Below are 19,987 nucleotides of genomic sequence, written 5' to 3'. Positions count from 1 at the left end.
CTACTTAGGGTCTCTGCTTTGGGGAATTCTTTAGATAACGAATGCAAGAGCTCATCAGAGTTCCTCTGCATCTCTCTCTTCACCTTCTTCCACGGAATCGACCGCTGACTGCTCAGGACTCCTGCAAAACCGCAACAAAGTAGCAAAGACGACTACTGCAACCTTGTATCGCTGATCCTGCGGCCTGCTCGACTGTTTTCCTGGTGGTGCATGCTGTTGGGGTAGTCTGCCTCCTCTCTGCACTAGAAGCTCCGAAGAAATCTCCCGTGAATCGACGGAATCTTCCCCCTGCAACCGCAGGCAACAAAAGACTGCATCACCGGTCCTCTGGGTCCCCTCTCAGCACGACGAGCGTGGTCCCTGGAGCTCAGCAACTCTGTCCAAGTGACTCCCACAGTCCAGTGACTCTTCAGTCCAAGTTTGGTGGAGGTAAGTCCTTGCCTCACCACGCTAGACTGCATTGCTGGGTACCACGTGATTTCCAGCTGCTCCGGCTCCGGTGCACTCTTCCAGGATTTCCTTTGTGCACAGCCAAGCCTGGGGCCCCGACACTCTAACCTGCAGTGCACAACCTTCTGAGTTGTCTTCCGGCGTCGTGGGATCTCCTTTTGTGACTTCGGGTGAGCTCCGGTTCACTCTTCTTCGTAGTGCCTGTTCCGGCACTTCTGCGGGTGCTGCCTGCTTCTGAGTGGGCTCCTTGTCTTGCTGGGCGCCCCCTCTGTCTCCTCACGCAATTGGCAACATCCTGGTCCCTCCTGGGCCACAGCAGCATCCAAAAACCCTAACCGCGACCCTTGCAGCTAGCAAGGCTTGTTTGCGGTCTTTCTGCGTGGGAACACCTCTGCAAGCTTCTTCACGACGTGGGACATCCATCCTCCAAAGGGGAAGTTCCTAGTCCTCTTCGTTCTTGCAGAATCCACAGCTTCTACCATCCGGTGGCAGCTTCTTTGCACCCTCAGCTGGCATTTCTTGGGCATCTGCCCACTCACGAATTGAGTGTGACTCTTGGACTTGGTCCCCTTGTTCCACAGGTACTCTTGTCTGGAAATCCATCGTTGTTGCATTGCTGGTGTTGGTCTTCCTTGCAGAATTCCCCTATCACGACTTCTGTGCTCTCTGGGGAACTTAGGTGCACTTTACACCTACTTTTCAGGGTCTTGGGGTGGGCTATTTTTCTAACCCTCACTGTTTTCTTACAGTCCCAGCGACCCTCTACAAGCTCACATAGGTTTGGGGTCCATACGTTATTCGCATTCCACTTTTGGAGTATATGGTTTGTGTTGCCCCTATACCTATGTGCTCTCATTGCAATCTATTGTAACTGTACATTGCTTGCATTGCTTTCTATTGCTATTACTGCATATTTTTGGTATTGTGTACATATATCTGGTGTATATTTGCTATCCTCATACTGAGGGTACTCACTGAGATACTTTTGGCATATTGTCATAAAAATAAAGTACCTTTATTTTTAGTATATCTGTGTATTGTGTTTTCTTATGATATTGTGCATATGACACTAGTGGTATAGTGGGAGCTTTGCATGTCTCCTAGTTCAGCCTAAGCTGCTCTGCTAAGCTACCTTTTCTATCAGCCTAAGCTGCTAGACACCTCTTCCACACTAATAAGGGATAACTGGACCTGGTACAAAGTGTAAGTACCCCTTGGTACCCACTACAAGCCAGGCCAGCCTCCTACATTGGTTGTGCAGCGGTGGGATAAGTACTTGCAACTACTTACCACTTTGTCATTTTGTACTTTTCATAAGAGAAAAATATACAAAACAAGTTCAGTGTATGTACACCTAACCAAAAAGTTTTGCTTTTCTTCTCTTACTCTTTTGCTAAGTGCTGAAAAGTACCTCTAAACTTTCAAAAAGTTTCTTAAAAGTTGAAAAAGTTTTTTTTCTGTTCCTTAAAAAGTTCTGAAACTTTTTCTTTCTTTTTCTGTCCCTTAAACCTTTTCTATCATGTCTGGTACAGGTCAAACTCTGGATCTGGCCAGCACAGCTTATGACCACCTTAACTGGAAAGGTGTAAGGAGTCTCTGCATTGATAGAGGTTTAGGGGTAGGGAAGAATCCCTCTAGAGAATTGTTAGTTAATATGCTCATAGAAAATGATAAGGCCTTAGCTGGCACATCAGGTGACAGATTAGCTGATGGTTCACACTCTGATTCTGGGGTAGCCCCAGCAAAAGTGTTATATGAGAATCTTCCCAACCTGCCCCTTAGCAGGCCAACTAGCATGGCTGGTACTAATGTGAGCTATCATCACAGTAGGGATGGCATTCCTTTAGGCCAGGTTGTTATGGTGCCAACTGTTAGGGACAGGTCTCCTTCTGTTATTTCACATCATTCTTCTGTGTCAAAGCATGCCCAACCCACCCACCCTGATGACAGAGTGTTAGAAAGGGAACTCAATAGATTGAGAGTGGAAGAGACCAGGCTGAAGCTTAAACAGCAACAGCTGGCTCTAGAAAGGGAATCTTTAGACTTAGAAAAAGAAAGACAGAAGTTGGGGTTAGGACCCCATGGTGGCAGCAGCAGTATTACAGATAGTAATCCTGTGAAAGAGCATGATTCTAGGAATCTGCATAAGATAGTTCCCCCTTACAAGGAGGGGGATGACATTAACAAGTGGTTTGCTGCACTTGAGAGGGCCTGTGTGGTACAGGGGGTCCCTCAAAGGCAGTGGGCTGCTATCCTATGGCTATCTTTCAGTGGAAAGGGTAGGGATAGGCTCCTTACTGTTAAGGAAAGTGATGCCAATAATTTTACAGTTTTGAAGAATGCACTCTTGGATGGATTTGGCTTAACCACCGAACAATACAGGATTAAGTTCAGAGAAACCAGAAACGAGTCCTCACAAGACTGGGTAGACTTTGTTGACTATTCAGTGAAGGCCTTGGAGGGGTGGTTACATGGCAGTAAAGTTTCTGAGTATGAAAGCCTGTATAATCTGATCCTAAGAGAGCATATTCTGAATAACTGTGTGTCTGATTTGTTACACCAATATCTAGTGGACTCAGATCTGACCTCTCCCCAAGAATTGGGAAAGAAGGCAGACAAATGGGTCAGAACAAGAGTGAACAGAAAAGTTCATACAGGTGGTGACAAGGATGGCAAGAAGAAAGATGGTGAGAAATCTCAGGATAAGCATGGGGATAAGGGTAAAACCAAAGATCCTTCTTCAAATCCTAAACACTCTTCAGGGGGTGGGGATAAAACAAATTCTTCCTCTTCTTCACAACCTACACAATTTAAAAAGCCTTGGTGCTTTGTGTGTAAAAACAGAGGCCATAGGCCAGGGGATAAGTCCTGTCCAGGTAAACCCCCTGAGCCTACCACCACTAATACATCAAGCTCTAGTGCCCCTAGCAGTAGTGGTAATAGTGGTGGGACTGCTGGCAACAGTCAAACTAAGGGTGTAGTTGGGTTCACTTATGGGTCCATCATAGAAACTGGGGTAGTCAGTCCCAAGACAGTTTCTGTCACACCTAGTTGCATTGGCCTTGCCACACTGGCTGCTTGTCCCCTTACAATGGATAAGTACAGGCAGACAGTTTCAATAAATGGTGTTGAGGCCTTGGCCTACAGGGACACAGGTGCCAGTATCACTTTGGTGACTGAAAACCTAGTGCCTCCTGAACAACACATCATTGGACAACAGTATAAGATTATTGATGTCCATAACTCCACTACGTTTCTTCCCTTAGCTATAATTCAGTTTAGTTGGGGTGGAGTTACTGGCCCTAAGCAGGTGGTAGTGTCACCTAGCTTACCTGTAGATTGTCTCTTAGGTAATGACCTAGAGACCTCAGGTTGGGCTGAAGTAGAGTTTTATGCCCATGCAGCCATGCTGGGCATCCCAGAGGAATTGTTCCCTCTCATTTCTTCTGAAATGAAAAAGCAAAGGAGAGAAGGCCTGAAAACTCAGGACCCCTCTCCAACAACAGGTACAAAGGGTATCACAGTATCCCCTAACCCCCCTGCCATACAGGATACCATTCCTGTGGTGGGAGAAACCTCTCCTGGGGCGGCACCTGTTCCAAGGGAATCAACAGCTGGCATAGCTGTACTCCCTGAGGTGGAAGTACCTCTCTGTGGGATAACTAATATTGGTGAGAAAAAGAGCACCATTTTAGTTAACATGGAGCATCCCTCCAACCCTCCCAGAGAAACTTTAGTGCAGAAACCCTGCACTGCCTCACAACACTTAGGACAGCAACCCTGCCCTAGTGTGGAGCTCATAGGGCAGCATCCCTGCCCTGCTCCAAATCAAGAGAAACAGCATCCCTGTTCTCTCTTCCAGCCATATGGACAAAGTTTTTGCCCAGCTATGGCTTTACTGAGACAGCATCCCTGTCTGGCATTCTCATCACTAGAAATAGGTCCAGTGGACAATTCCCACTAAAACTAAAACCAGTTCTAAACTAAAACCAGTTCTAAACTAAAACTTACTGATAGAAACTCTGAAAATATATCTTCACATTGTTGCATAGCTAAAAAACTTCAAACAGGGTGGTTTACATCCCCACAGGGAAGTAACCATATAGTGGATGATAAAGGGAGTAACCAGTCTATTGCAGAGCTACTCTCTACTTATCACCACTTAGACAATAAAGTCTCAACTGGCCAAGGTTAGCCTTATTGTCCTTCGTTGGGGGGGGGGGGTTGTGTGAGAAAGTAGCCTCTTTCTAGCCTTGTTACCCCCACTTTTTGCCTGTTTGTGAGTGTATGTCAGGGTGTTTTCACTATCTCACTGGGATCCTGCTAGCCAGGGCCCAGTGCTCATGGTGAAAACCCTATGTTCACAGTATGTTTGTTATGTGTCACTGGGACCCTGCTAGCCAGGACCCCAGTGCTCATAAGGTTGTGGCCTATATGTATGTGTTCCCTGTGTGATGCCTAACTGTCTCACTGAGGTTCTGCTAACCAGAACCTCAGTGGTTATGCTCTCTCTTTACAAATTGTCACTAACAGGCTAGTGACCAATTTCACCAATTCACATTGGCATACTGGAACACCCTTATAATTCCCTAGTATATGGTACTGAGGTACCCAGGGTATTGGGGTTCCAGGAAATCCCTATGGGCTGCAGCATTTCTTTTGCCACCCATAGGGAGATCTGACAATTCTTACACAGGCCTGCTAGTGCAGCCTGAGTGAAATAACGTCCACGTTATTTCACAGCCATTTACCACTGCACTTAAGTAACTTATAAGTCACCTATATGGCTAACCTTCACCTGGTGAAGGTTGGGTGCAAAGTTACTTAGTGTGTGGGCACCCTGGCACTAGCCAAGGTGCCCCCACATTGTTCAGGGCAAATTCCCCGGACTTTGTGAGTGCGGGGACACCATTACACGCGTGCACTGTACATAGGTCTCTACCTATGTACAGCGTCACAATGGTAACTCCGAACATGGTCATGTAATATGTCTAGGATCATGAAATTGTCACCCCAATGCCATTCTGCCATTGGGGAGACAATTCCATGATCCCCCGGGTCTCTAGCAGAGAACCCGGGTACTACCAACCTGCCTTTCCCGGGGTTTCACTGCAGCTGCTGCTGCTGCCAACCCCTCAGACAGGTTTCTGCCCTCCTGGGGTCCAGCCAGGCTTGGCCCAGGAAGGCAGAACAAAGGACTTCCTCAGAGAGAGGGTGTTACACCCTCTCCCTTTGGAAAAAGGTGTCAGGGCTGGGGAGGAGTAGCCTCCCCCAGCCTCTGGAAATGCTTTGATGGGCACAGATGGTGCCCATCTCTGCATAAGCCAGTCTACACCGGTTCAGGGATCCCCCAGCCCTGCTCTGGCGCGAAACTGGACAAAGGAAAGGGGAGTGACCACTCCCCTGACCTGCACCTCCCAGGGGAGGTGCCCAGAGCTCCTCCAGTGTGCTCCAGACCTCTGCCATCTTGGAAACAGAGGTGCTGCTGGCACACTGTACTGCTCTGAGTGGCCTGTGCCAGCAGGTGACGTTAGAGACTCCTCCTGATAGGCTCTTACCTGTGTTGCTAGCCTATCCTCCTTCTTAGGTAGCCAAACCTCCTTTTCTGGCTATTTAGGGTCTCTGCTTTGGGGAATTCTTTAGATAACGAATGCAAGAGATCATCAGAGTTCCTCTGCATCTCGCTCTTCACCTTCTGCCACGGAATCGACCGCTGACTGCTCAGGACTCCTGAAAAACCGCAACAAAGTAGCAAAGACGACTACTGCTACCTTGTATCGCTGATCCTGCCGCCTTCTCAACTATTTTCCTGGTGGTGCATGCTGTGGGGGTAGTCTGCCTCCTCTCTGCACTAGAAGCTCCGAAGAAATCTCCTGTGGGTCGACTGAATCTTCCCCCTGCAACCGCAGGCAACAAAAGACTGCATCACCGGTCCTCTGGGTCCCCTCTCAGCACGATGAGCGTGGTCCCTGGAACTCAGCAACTCTGTCCAAGTGACTCCCATAGTCCAGTGACTCTTCAGTCCAAGATTGGTGGAGGTAAGTCCTTGCCTCACCACGCTAGACTGCATTGCTGGGTACCGCGTGATTTGCAGCTGCTCCGGCTCCAGTGCACTCTTCCAGGATTTCCTTTGTGCACAGCCAAGCCTGGGTCCCTGACACTCTAACCTGCAGCACAACCTTCTGAGTTGTCCTCCGGCGTCGTGGGATCTCCTTTTGTGACTTTGGGTGAGCTCCGGTTCACTCTTCTTCGTAGTGCCTGTTCCGGCACTTCTGCGGGTGCTGCCTGCTTCTGAGTGGGCTCCTTGTCTTGCTGGGCGCCCCCTCTGTCTCCTCACGTAATTGGCGACATCCTCGTCCCTCCTGGGCCACAGCAGCATCCAAAAACCCTAACCGCGACCCTTGCAGCTAGCAAGGCTTGTTTGCGGTCTTTCTGCGTGGGAACACCTCTGCAAGCTTCTTCACGACGTGGGACATCCATCCTCCAAAGGGGAAGTTCCTAGTCCTCTTCGTTCTTGCAGAATCCACAGCTTCTACCATCCGGTGGCAGCTTCTTTGGACCCTCAGCTGGCATTTCTTGGGCGTCTGCCCACTCACGACTTGAGTGTGACTCTTGGACTTGGTCCCCTTATTCCACAGGTACTCTCGTCTGGAAATCCATTGTTGTTGCATTGCTGGTGTTGGTCTTCCTTGCAGAATTCCCCTATCACGACTTCTGTGCTCTCTGGGGAACTTAGGTGCACTTTACACCTACTTTTCAGGGTCTTGGGGTGGGCTATTTTTCTAACCCTCACTGTTTTCTTACAGTCCCAGCGACCCTCTACAAGCTCACATAGGTTTGGGGTCCATACGTTATTCGCATTCCACTTTTGGAGTATATGGTTTGTGTTGCCCCTATACCTATGTGCTCTCATTGCAATCTATTGTGACTGTACATTGCTTGCATTGCTTTCTATAGCTATTACTGCATATTTTTGGTATTGTGTACATATATCTTGTGTATATTTGCTATCCTCATACTGAGGGTACTCGCTGAGATACTTTTGGCATATTGTCATAAAAATAAAGTACCTTTATTTTTAGTATATCTGTGTATTGTGTTTTCTTATGATATTGTGCATATGACACTAGTGGTATAGTGGGAGCTTTGCATGTCTCCTAGTTCAGCCTAAGCTGCTCTGCTAAGCTACCTTTTCTATCATCCTAAGCTGCTAGACACCTCTTCTACACTAATAAGGGATAACTGGACCTGGTACAAAGTGTAAGTACCCCTTGGTACCCACTACAAGCCAGGCCAGCCTCCTACAGCGCCCGTGTTATTTGGGCCCTACTTTGACCTCTGCACCTGATTGGCCCTGTGTTGCTGGTGCTGGGTGTTTGGGTTGCCTTGAACCCCCAATGGTGGGCTACCTATGCCCCAGAGACTGAACTTGTAAGTGCTTTACTTACCTGTTAAACTAACTTGTTCTTACCTCCTCCAGGAACTGTTGATTTTTGCACTGTGTCCCCTTTTAAAATAGCTTATTGCCATTTGTGACAAAACTGTGTACATTACTGTTTTAATTCAAAGTTCCATATTTACCTGTTCCAAGTACCTTACAAATTATGTACTTACCTGAATTCTGAATCTTGTGGTTCTAAAATAAATTAGGAAAATAATATTTTTCTATATAGAAATCCATTGGCCTGGAGTTAAGTCTTTGAGTGTGTGTTCTCATTTATTGCCTGAGTGTGTACAACAAATGCTTAACACTACCCTCTGATAAGCCTACTGCTTGACGTCACTACCACAAATAGAGCATTAGTATTATCTATTATTGCCACTATGAGATAGTATATACAGAGCCAACTTCCTACAGTAACACTTTTCCATTTTAAAAGCAATTTTTCATAGGAAACAATGCAGTCCTAGGGGAGGAAATGTGGTTGCACAGTTCACAGGTAAGTACCCAACTTACGATCCCAGTCTTTGGGGGTTAGGATGTCCACAGGTCAAAGTTCAAGTTGACCTCAAAAGTTAACCACCAGCAACATAGGGCCAGCTGGGTGCAGAGGTCAAAGTTGGTGTCGGGTTTTCAATGGAATCCTATAAGGACTGGGGCAATCCGTAGAACACAGATTGCAGATAAGTACCAGTGGTTTCAGGGCACAGGCCTGGGGGGTTTAGGTCAGCACCGGAGGGGGGGGCACAGGTCAGCACCAAATACACACCCTCAGCGGCACAAAGATGGTCGAGTGCAGGGTGCAAACACAGTGTTGGGCAGCCAGTGCTTTTCAATAGGGGAACCCCAGGGGTCACAAAGATGCTGCAGCCTGGGTCCAGTGTGTCAGTTCTGGAAAACCAAAGGATAGAAAAGGAGGCGAGGCATTCTCTGGACAATGCTGGACTGTCGGTCAGAATACCCAAGGCCAGGGGGCTGCAGGGGTACATTTAGGCACAAGGAATCTCTTTTGGATCCAGTAGCAGTCAGGGGGGTCCTCCAGATTCAGGCTGCAGGTGTCATCGTGTTGGCCAGAAGGAGTCAACCCAGGGTGGACTCTATGTCAGAATCGCCTGGGGACCTCCTTTGGACTGGGGGCCACTTACACTCGGGCCAGGGATGCCAGGTGCAGAGTGGACAGGGCTCGCGGATCCAGAGGTTCTGGAGTCCTTTTGAGGGTTTCTTCTGGACAGGGCTGCTGTTCTTGGGAGTTCTTGGTCCTTTGCTGGGCAGGCAGTCCTCCGGGGTTTTTTAGAGATCGCTGGTCCTACAGGATGCACCACCTTTTTGTAGCAGGAGTCTTGAAGCTGCAGACAGGCCGGTAGGACTGGGTACAAGTCAGTTGTTGTCTGGAGTCTTCACTGCTGAGATGAGCTCTTTAGTCCTTCTTCTTTCTTGAGGTCACCAGGAATCTGGTGAGCAAGGTTCAGGGGTGCTCCTATATACTAGATTTAGGGGTGTTACAGGGGTCAGAGGGCAGTAGCCAAAGGCTACTGTCACTGAAGGTGGCTACACCCTTCCTGTGCCCACTCCATTTGGGGAGGGAGGGACATTCCTATCCCTATTGGTCCCTCTCCTCCAAAACAAGATGGAGGATCCTGCAAAGAGGGGGTCACTCCAGCTCTGGGCACCTTAGGGGTAGTCCTAGCTGCAGTGGTCACTCCTCTTTGTTTTATCTAATTTTCCCATTGGACCTGCCGCCAAAAGTGGACCGTGGTGGGAGGGGCGGGGAAGGGAGAGGGGACAGGATGGGCATCTCCACTAGCTGATGTGCCCTCGGGTGCTGTGATAGGAGGTCTGAGCCTTTTAGGTTTATCACCAAGTCTTGCCGTTTCTGCGGGGGGGAGGTCTGAAACACCTCCACCAAGAGCAGGCTTTGTTCCTGACCTCAGAGGGCACAAAGGCTCTCACCCTATGGGGTCACAAACGTGTCTGTTAGTGGCAGGCTTGCACAGACCAGTTAGCCCTACACTAGAGGGTTGGGTAAAATACAGGGGGCATCTCCAAGATGCTCTGTGTGTGCATTTTAGAATAAATCCAAAACTGGCACCAGTGTGGGTTTATTGTGCTGAAAGGTTTGGTACCAAACGTACCAGTCTTCAGTGAGGCCATCATGAGCTGTGGAGTTTGTAATGACAAACTCCGAGCCCATGTACTTAATATGCCCACACTACACTACAATGTCTAAGAATGGACTTAGACACTGTAGGGGCATATTGCTCATGCAGCCATGCCTCACCTGTGGTGTACTGCACCCTGCCTTAGGGCTGTAAGGTCTGCTAGAGGGGTGACTTATTTATGCCAGGGGAAGTGGTTTGTGGGCCTGGTACCCTGGGAATGTCGACTTTACCTTTTTCTCCCCACCAACATACACAATCTGCAATGGCAGTGTGCATGTGTTTAGTGAAGGGGTCTCTTAGGGTGGCATAATACATGCTGCAGTCCTTAGAGGCCCTCCCTGGCCACAGAGCCCTTGGTACCACTGTTACCTTTTACAAGGACTTAGCTATGTGCCAGGGGTGTGCCATGTGTGGAAACAATGGTACCGTTTAGGGAAAGAATACTGGTGCTGGGGCCTAGTTAGCAAGTCCCCAGTACACACTCAGTCAAGTTAGCATCAATTTCAGGCAAAAAGTGTGGGGTGGTAGCCATGCCAAAAGGGGCACTTTCCTACAGTATCTGCAAAAGTAGGTTGACACTGCATCTTCTTGCCGGGCATTTAAGCCGTCCTAGCAGGAAGGAGGTGTCTGACAGAGGTTAATAATTCAAGCAAGTGTGCCCACCTCTCTGTAGCAGCCCTTCAATTGGGAGAGTACGAGGAACTTAGAATGGTGAGGGCTAGGATGTGTTCGAAGCAGGGTCCTCCCACCGCTCAGGAGGTGGTGGTAATAACAATATAGAAAGAGAATACCAGGGAGCAGCGGATGCTGGCTTGCACTCAGGGCGGCTTGCCGTTATGTAGATCTTCAGGACCCTGCAAGAAAATTATGTAGAAGTACTGACAGGGTAAGTGGAGAGAGCTGTGGAGCTTCCTTGCAGTCTCATGGCGAGCAACTAGGTAGGGCCAAGGGTGCGGCTTGCCAGTTGGTGATCATGCAGCAGCACCAGCACCCCCAGGTAGTTGAACTGTTTTATCACAGATCGCCTTTCACTTCTTACATCTGGAGAAGCACAGGCAAGGGCCAAGAATGTTACATGCCATCTCGTAAAGGGCCTCACAATTCTCGGTGAACCACGGGCCTAAAGACTAGCAATGACCTTTTTAATCAATTGCTGTGGATCTCCCATCTGATCTGGACTTCTTCCTGCTCTTTAATTCTCTGTCTCGTGGTTGGGCTCTCAGTTCCAAGATAAATATATAGTCCCTCATGCACAATCTAGTGCAGCAGTCAAGCCTTCTTGGTGCTATGAAACTACAGACAAGTTGTGGGTACCTCGCATTCTGACATTTGATGTGAGAGGTGTGAGAATGTCACCCCACCATCTGCTCTGCCTAAATATTGTTTTTAGGTCTGAGATCTAGTGGAGGTTCAGGTGAGCAAGATGTGTTTGTTCAACTTAGCTAAAATAGCAGAAGGTGAAATAGTTACTTAACCTACTGTTTCCCAAACGTTTTGCCACACACAGTAAAATGTTTAGATACATAATCAAAATGTTGATGTTGGTTTCCCTCTAAGAAAGACTGGGTATATTTGGGTAGGAGTGATGCCCTTGACACTGCACAAGGGCATCAATTTACTATTGAACAAGGACATAATGCGCCATCTGAATGTAGTATACCTAGAGGAAATCTCATAGACAGCACGATGAATAAGTAGTGCATTATAAAAATAGTAAATACCGGCATTACTAAACCAGTGGGGTATGGCCGCTCCTCATTTTGTCCTGAATTTTGACCCTTCTACCTGAATTTTTGTCCTGAATTTTGACCCTTTGTCCTGATTTTTTTTTTTACAGTCCCATCCTGAATGCCAGGTGGTCACACTAAGGGAGTCAGGTGCAGCTGGATACAGTCACAGGAGGTCGGTAAGCCTAACGGTTGCAGCAAGAAGAAATAAACCCCCAGGAGGTGGCTTATCAGCTAAAACACATTCAGCAGCACCTCCCGGGATTTACTGCCAATCTGCAGCTGTCTGCGCTTGGCCCACACTCTGATTCCTCGGTTTCCAGGCCCACTAAAGGATCTGCGGCTCTGCATCTGAAGGGGCTAGAGGGATGGGTTGGAGAAACCAGCAGCGGCCACTGCAAATCTCAGGGGGTGGGTGCAGGGATGACAACTAGGACGGGGGGATAAATAGTCATTATTTTTAAAAAACATACCCGTTCCTGGCGCCCCCATTTCACTCCTCTTCTGGTGTCCCAGCATTCCCTGGGACCCCAGCACAGGCTCCCCAGCAATCCTGGTGCTGCTCTCATGCTAAACCTAGCATTAGAGCAGCCCCAGGATTGGTCTGAGTGGCTTGGTCTGCTGCTCAGACAGCGCACTAGAGCCTGTGCAGTTTCACCAACCCAGCTGTGGTAAACCTAAGTGCACAGACTCCACTCCCCCACCTCTCTCCTGCACCTGTGGCCCAACTACCCCCCTCCCCACACATGTTGCTGGCTGAGCCAACAGCTGTAAAATAAAACGATAGTTAAAAAATGTATTTTACAGCTGCTGGCTCTTAGCCAGGTGGGGAGATGCTCCTCCGCCATTGCTGAGGAGCCACCCCTGCAGTTCCAACGTCAGTAACCTGAGAGGAGAATCCTCTCTCCCGTAGCCAGCTTACTAATCAAAACATGCTCGGTACCACCAGCACCTCCCTGGAGTTAATGCCGTCCCTCAGGAGGGGTCCGTAGGTCCCAATGATGACCTTGTACCCACAGTGTGGTGGGCAGAAAAACCCGGACTGGAGAACAGGTGGGGATGTATCACTGGAGCACTCTCTTCAGGGGGGCACGACGGGAACAGGATTGTGCCATATGGATAACGTTCGGGGTAGGGCTTCCTGAGCTGCACTGAGGAGCTGCCATCTTCCTCGCAGCAGAACCCCAGTACCAGAGGGTGTCGGACACTACCTCCCTGGTGTGGGTCACGACAAGTGGCCGACACCAGGGAGGGGGTTAAAAAAAACATTGCACCGAAGGATTTATTTATTTTTTTCAAGCCGGGAGACGTGGATGAACTTCTGTATCCCCCCCCACCCGCCCCTCTGTGACGTCCACGCTGACATCACATTTTCCCCCACCGGAGCAGCTGAGGAGCAGGTAAGCGTCCTCTTCCCTTCTCCGGTGGGGAAAAAAAAGCCAAAACGGCCTCCCCAGATGCCATGGAACCATCGATGGAAAGGGAAGAGTCTCCCCTTTCCATCGATGCCTTCCTGGCACAGTTTCCTGGCCATGGATTGCAGCACGCCTGTGATCCATGGCCATGAAATGCCCCTAGGTACCAGGGATCTTGTTTGGGGGGGTCGGTCCCCGTGTAAATGGGCCGTCCCCCCGTGGGGGTATAAATAAAAAAAGAAATAGGTTGAGCTTGTTCTAGGGGGCGATCGCGCCCCCAGATAATAAATAAAAAGTTTTTTTTTTTTTTTTTTAAACTAAATGGCTGGGCCGACCCCTGGGGCTGAATTTAATCACTATAGTTTCCTTGGGGGGGGGGAATCGGGGGACCGATAGGGCCCCCCCAGGGAATATTTTTAAAAAATAAAAATGTTGGGGTAAGCCCTTAGGCTCACCCCTCTATGGGGCCATTTTTTTTTTATAGATGTGATTTTATTTTTATACATATGTGCTTTACCAAGGGAAAGCACACGTATGAAAAAAAGTGATGTAGAGTCAGTCTCTCTGGCTCTCTCTTTCTCTCTCTCTATATATATATACATATAAATATATATATGTATATATGAGACAAATCTATATAGATGTGTGTGTGTGTGTATATACATATATATATATATATATATATTATTTTTTTTATTTTATTTTTTACATGTGTTGTTTTCCGGGAGCCACAATTGCTCCCCCAGGGAAACCACATATATATAAAAGTGATTTTATATATATATATATATATATATATATATATATATATATATATATATACACACATGTATATATATATATATATATATACATATATTTTTCTTTTGTCTAGTGACAGTTTTGACGTCATAAATTAGCGCAGATGGTTTATTGTCCTGCTGCAAAGGTTATACATTTGTATGTATTTAGCTGGGTGGATTAGTAAAGGCAAGCGTTACCTGTGCTATAAAACAAAAGAAAGGTATGTGCGATGAGGACTATGGAGATATGAGGGGCACTTTTGCTGGGTCGTACTGAGGGAATTGGAAGAGGAGGTCATGGGAGGCAGAGCCCCAAAAATGACTGTCGCACTGGGTGCCACCAGCGCTAAAGGCTGTGATGGTGAGTATTTGGTAAGGTGAAGTACTACTGTGTCTTTTTTGTTTTTTTCAATGTCTTCAGAGAATCTTCCGAATCGGAGAAGAAGTGAAGGTAAGGTGATGACATTTCCTATTGGACACATCACAGACACCCAAAAGCAACTTTGTGACTCTATCTGCCTTCTACATAGGCTAGTACGACAATGGGGCAGAATCTGGGAGTGATTTTTCAGTCGGCGGAGTCCCATCCAACGACACCTCTTCCAGTGATTCTGAAGGAGACGATGATGACAGCCGTGCTGTCCCTTCGCAAGCACAGTCTGTGCAGCGGGACAACATCGGGTTAGCCGAACTCAGAGAGCAGGTGCATGCGGCCACAAGCACAGAGAGAGTGCTCCCTTGGCAGCCCCCCTGTTTAGTTTAGCCCCAAATTCCACCTTTTACTGGTGACGCTGGATGCAAAGTCGATACAGCCAATTTTTTAACAGTTGACTATGTCCATCATGATGAGAGCACTTCCTCCATCACGGTTTGGGGTCAGATGGCCGAAGTCCACAAGCCCATCTGTATACTTGATTACAATAAGTACATGGGTGGAGTGGATAAGAACGACCATGTTCTTCAACCATATAATGCGTGTCGTAAAACTCGCACTTGGTACAAGAAACTGTTTACCCACCTGATCCAGATGGCAACATACAATGCGCATGTTGTTTACCGTCAGATAACCACAGGAAGACTCATATCTGTCCTTGATTTCAGTTGTCTGTAATTGGAAGCCTCACTGCTATTACAGAAGCAGCAGCAGCCTCCACCTCATATGTTCTGGTGGATATGACAAGGCTGCAGGAACAACACTTTGCTGATCGCATTCCTAAAACACCCAAAAAAGATCGTCCATGTCATAGTTGTAAAGTGGAAAGCAGCAGGAGATTCGGTATTACTGTCCCAAGTGCCAATCACAACCAGGCCTCTGTGTCCATACTTGCTTTACGTTGTATCATACTATAGCAAAGTTCTGGGAAATCGACTGAGGTGGAGCTGCCATTGGGTAATCCTTTCAGTGGCAGTGCATGGATACCGAACGTCCATGGGCCACTGCTTTGTTATGGAAGGAGCCACAGAATTTTACTTCATCTACTTCAGGAAATCATGGACTTCCTTAAGGCCTGCTTGAGACTTATATCCACCATCAGAATATGGTAGGTGTTCTGTTCAGTTAACGTGCATTATAGTCCCCATACTGCATATACTAGTGGATAGAACATATGCCACATTGTCACGGAGTACCCTGTGTGGCAGAATGTTAAAAGCATGACTGAATTTTGAAGTGCGTGTTAGGTGACTTATGTATTCTACACAAGGACCACCTTGATTGCCAACGAGAACCAGAGTAAGTGTAATAAGTCAAACAAATGTCCTGTCGGACATATTCACCAGCATTTCTACTTGTTTGAAATTGTGCAAACTTAGGGCCGGATTTATACTTTTTTAGCGCCACATTTGCGTCATTTTTTGACGCAAAAGCGGTGCAAACTTACAAAATTCAATTATATTTTGTAAGTTTGCGCTGCATTTGCGTCACAAAAATTACGCAAATGCGGCGCTAAAAAGTATATATCAGGCCCTTAATTTGTATCTTCACTTTCAAAGCAAAAGTAGAAGTGTTGGTGAATGAGTCCCACAGGATATTTGTTTGACTTTTTACTTTAGAGAGCTTAGGATTTCTTCACCAGCATGTCTGCCTTAGTTTCAATGGTAGATATGCTTGCTCATTTTGAGGAATAGGCCTCCCAAGGAATACTTGGACAACCCCAACTTGCATCCACAAACTAGTATGGGTTCACTCAGCAATTATACAGGATTAGTCAGGACTCTGATGAGAACAGAGACATGAATGGGTAAGGAAAGTTTATGGTAGGTGTGCCTTCACAGGGATATTGCACAGGTAGAAGGCAAAGAGTAAAGGTAGTACAGATGTACATCATCTACACCTATGGATTCAAACCCTTTGGTGCCATCCCAGCACTGAAGGACAATGACATGTGTGGGTCAGTGTTCGACCTGCTTTTCATGTTCATCCTCCATCAGAACTTAGTAGATGTTCAGTTTGCTGTATAATAAGCGCATTACAGTCACAGCATTGCACATAATGTTGCTGGGACATAGGCTACGTTCTCAAGGACTCCCCTGAGTGCTGAACACCACCCTTTTTCATAGCTACGACCTTCTCTTTAGGGAACATCGTGAGAATTCCCCAGTGTGTCTCCCTTAGTTCCAAAGGTATATATGCTCACTCAGTTTGAGGAATCACTTTGTACGGCATACTCGGACACCCCCAACTTGCACCCACAAACTCGAAGGAGTTGGATTTAACACAGTGAGTGCGTTAAAGGCGCATGAAAAACATGTCTTCCTGAACTTCAGGTGGCTGTCATGGGAGTCATTAGTAAAGGTTTGTTACGCATGCATTCGGTAATGTTCAGGACGAAGGAGGCGGTTACTTGACAGGTGGTAAAATGTAGTCAAACTTATTCCGTTCTGTGGCGTGTGAATGTGATGGGCCCTTGTCTGGCAGTGGTAAGTTAATGTGAGTGCAGGGATTGGGTACGTGGCTGGCGGTATGAAAGGGTTGTTTGTTGTGCGTGAATGGCGTGTGAATGGACCATAAAGAGGTTGGTGCCTGGACATGGCTTTATGGCCCACCTTCAGAAGGCTTGGTTTCAAAATTCAGATACTTTGATAAGTATTCATGCTTTGAAACCATAATTTCTGGAGGTGCTAAAACCAACCAGTGTGAGTGGTGGGTTAACTTTAACACACTAGTACCAGGGGAGTCCAAGGGTGCAGGACTTGCGTGGCTCTCATCAGTTTTCCTTCACCCAGAATCCCCTTGAAATCACAAAATTTGCATAAAAACACTTTTGCCTTGCATTTCAGTGAGCAGAAGTCCAGGGATCTGCAGGCAGCCACAAATTTTCTACCACTCAGCGTTCCACTGCCTTACTTTAGTGAGTGGACATGAGACCACAACAGGGAAGTACCCAAAACGGATTGTGGAGACATCAAAATGACCTACCACAAAACAGCCTTGTTTTGTAAGACAGTCACCTGGGTATTTGGTCCTGGGCTCATCAGCTATATAGAAAAACCTACCAAACCCAGACATTTCTGAAAACTAGACACCCAAGGCAGTCCACGGAAGTGTGGCGTGTTTGGATTTCACAAAGTCTTCTTACCCAGAATACCCTGCAAAAGTTAAACGTTGATTAAAAACACTATTTTTCCTTGCTTTTTCATCACAGAAACTACAGAAATGTGCAGGGATCCTCAAAATTCCTACCACCCACGGTTTCTCCACTTGTCCTGATAAAAACACAACCCCACTTGTGTGCCTGCGCCTACTGCCTACGTCAGGAATGCAAGGACTACCATTGACCATTGTGTGATCCATTCCTGTCGCAGGCACTAGCCTACCCACACAAGTGAGGTACCATTTTTATCGGGAGACCTGGGGGAACACTGGGTAGAAGGAATTTTGTGGCTCCTCTCAGATTCCAGAACTTTCTGTCACCGAAATGTAAGGAAAACGTGTTCTTTTTGCCAAATTTTGAGGTTTGCAAAAGATTCTGGGTAACAGAACCTGGTCGAGATCCCCACAAGTCACCCCATTCTGAATTCCCCTAGGTGTCTAGTTTAAAAAAATATATAGGTTTGCTAGGATTCCCTAGGTGCCGGCTGACCTACAGGTCAAAATCCACAGCTAAGCAAAAAACAACTCTGATTTCTTTGAGAAAATATGATGTGTCCATGTTATGTTTTGGGGCATTTCCTGTCGCGGACACTAGGCCTACCGACACAAGTGAGGTACCATTTTTAATGGGAGGCTTGGGGGAACGCAGCGTAGGAGGAAATTCATGGCTCCTCTCAGATTCCAGAACTTTCTGCCACTGGAATGTGAGGCAAAAGTGTTTTTTTGGCCACATTTTGCGGTTTGCAAAGGATTCTGGGTAACAGAACCTGGTGAGAGCCCCACAAGTCACCCCATCTTGGATTCCCCTAGGTGTCTAGTTTTGAAAAATGCACAGGTTTGGTAGGTTTCCCTAGGTGGCGGCTGAGCTAGAGGCCAACATCCACAGCTAGGCACTTTGCAAAAAACTGCTCTGATTTCTTTGGGAAAATGTGATGTGTCCACATTGTCGTTTGGGGCATTTCCTGTCGCAGGCACTAGGCCTACCCACACAAGTGCGGTACCATTTTTAGCGGGAGACTTGGGGGAATGCTGGGTAGGAGGAAATTTGTGCTACTCTCAGATTCCAGAACTTTCTGTCACTGAAATGTGAGGAAAAAGTGGTTTTTTTGCCACATTTTGAGGTTTGCAAAAGATTCTGGGTAAGAGAACCTGGTGAGAGCCCCACACGTCATCCCATTCTGAATTCCCCTAGGTGTCTAGTTTTCAAAAATATATTGGTTTGCTAGGTTTCCCTAAGTGCTGGCTGAGCTACAGGCCAAGATCCACAGCGTAGCACTTTGCAAAAATCAGCTCTGATTTCTTTCAGAAAATGTGATGTGTCCACGTTGTGTTTTGGGGCATTTCCTGTCGCGGGCACTAGGCCTACCCACACAAGTGAGGTACCATTTTTAGCGGGAGACTTGGGGGAACGCTGGGTAGGAGGAAATTTGTGGCTCCTCTCAGATTCCAGAACTTTCTGTCACTGAAATGTGAGGAAAAAGTGTTTTTTTTGCCACATTTTGAGGTTTGCAAAAGATTCTGGGTAAGAGAACCTGGTGAGAGCCCCACACGTCATCCCATTCTGAATTCCCCTAGGTGTCTAGTTTTCAAAAATATATAGGTTTGCTAGGTTTCCCTAAGTGCTGGCTGAGCTACAGGCCAAGATCCACAGCGAAGCACTTTGCAAAAATCAGCTCTGATTTCTTTCAGAAAATGTGATGTGTCCACGTTGAGTTTTGGGGCATTTCCTGTCGTGGGCACTAGGCCTACCCACACAAGTGAGGTACCATTTATAGCGGGACACTTGGGGGACAGCTGGGTAGGAGAAAATGTGTGGCTCCTCTCAGATTCCAGAACTTTCTGTCACCGAAATGTGAGGTAAACTGTTTCTTTGGCCAAATGTTGAGGTTTGCAAAGGATTCTGGGTAACAGAACCTGGCGAGAGCCCCACAAGTCACCCCATCTTGGATACCCCTAGGTGTCTAGTTTTGATAAATGCACAGGTTTGGTAGGTTTTCTTGGTGGCTGCTGAGCTAGAGGCCAAAATCCACAGCTACGCACTTTGCCAAAAACTGCTCTGATTTGTTTGGGAAAATGTGATGTGTCCACGTTGTGTTTTGGGGCATTTCCTGTCGCGGGCACTAGGCCTACCCACACAAGTGAGGTACCATTTTTAGCGGGAGACTTGGGGGAACGCTGGGTAGGAGGAAATTCGTGGCTCCTCTCAGATTCAACTTTCTGTCACTGAAATGTGAGGAAAAAGTGTTTTTTTTTGCCACATTTTGAGGTTTGCAAAAGATTCTGGGTAAGAGAACCTGGTGAGAGCCCCACACGTCATCCCATTCTGAATTCCCCTAGGTGTATAGTTTTCAAAAATATATAGGTTTGCTAGGTTTCCCTAAGTGCTGGCTGAGCTACAGGCCAAGATCCACAGCGAAGCAC

This window comes from Pleurodeles waltl, chromosome 3_1, assembly GCF_031143425.1.
Source record: "Pleurodeles waltl isolate 20211129_DDA chromosome 3_1, aPleWal1.hap1.20221129, whole genome shotgun sequence".
NCBI classification, from domain to species: Eukaryota; Metazoa; Chordata; class Amphibia; order Caudata; family Salamandridae; genus Pleurodeles; species Pleurodeles waltl.
Note: the sequence above shows the minus strand (reverse complement) of the source record.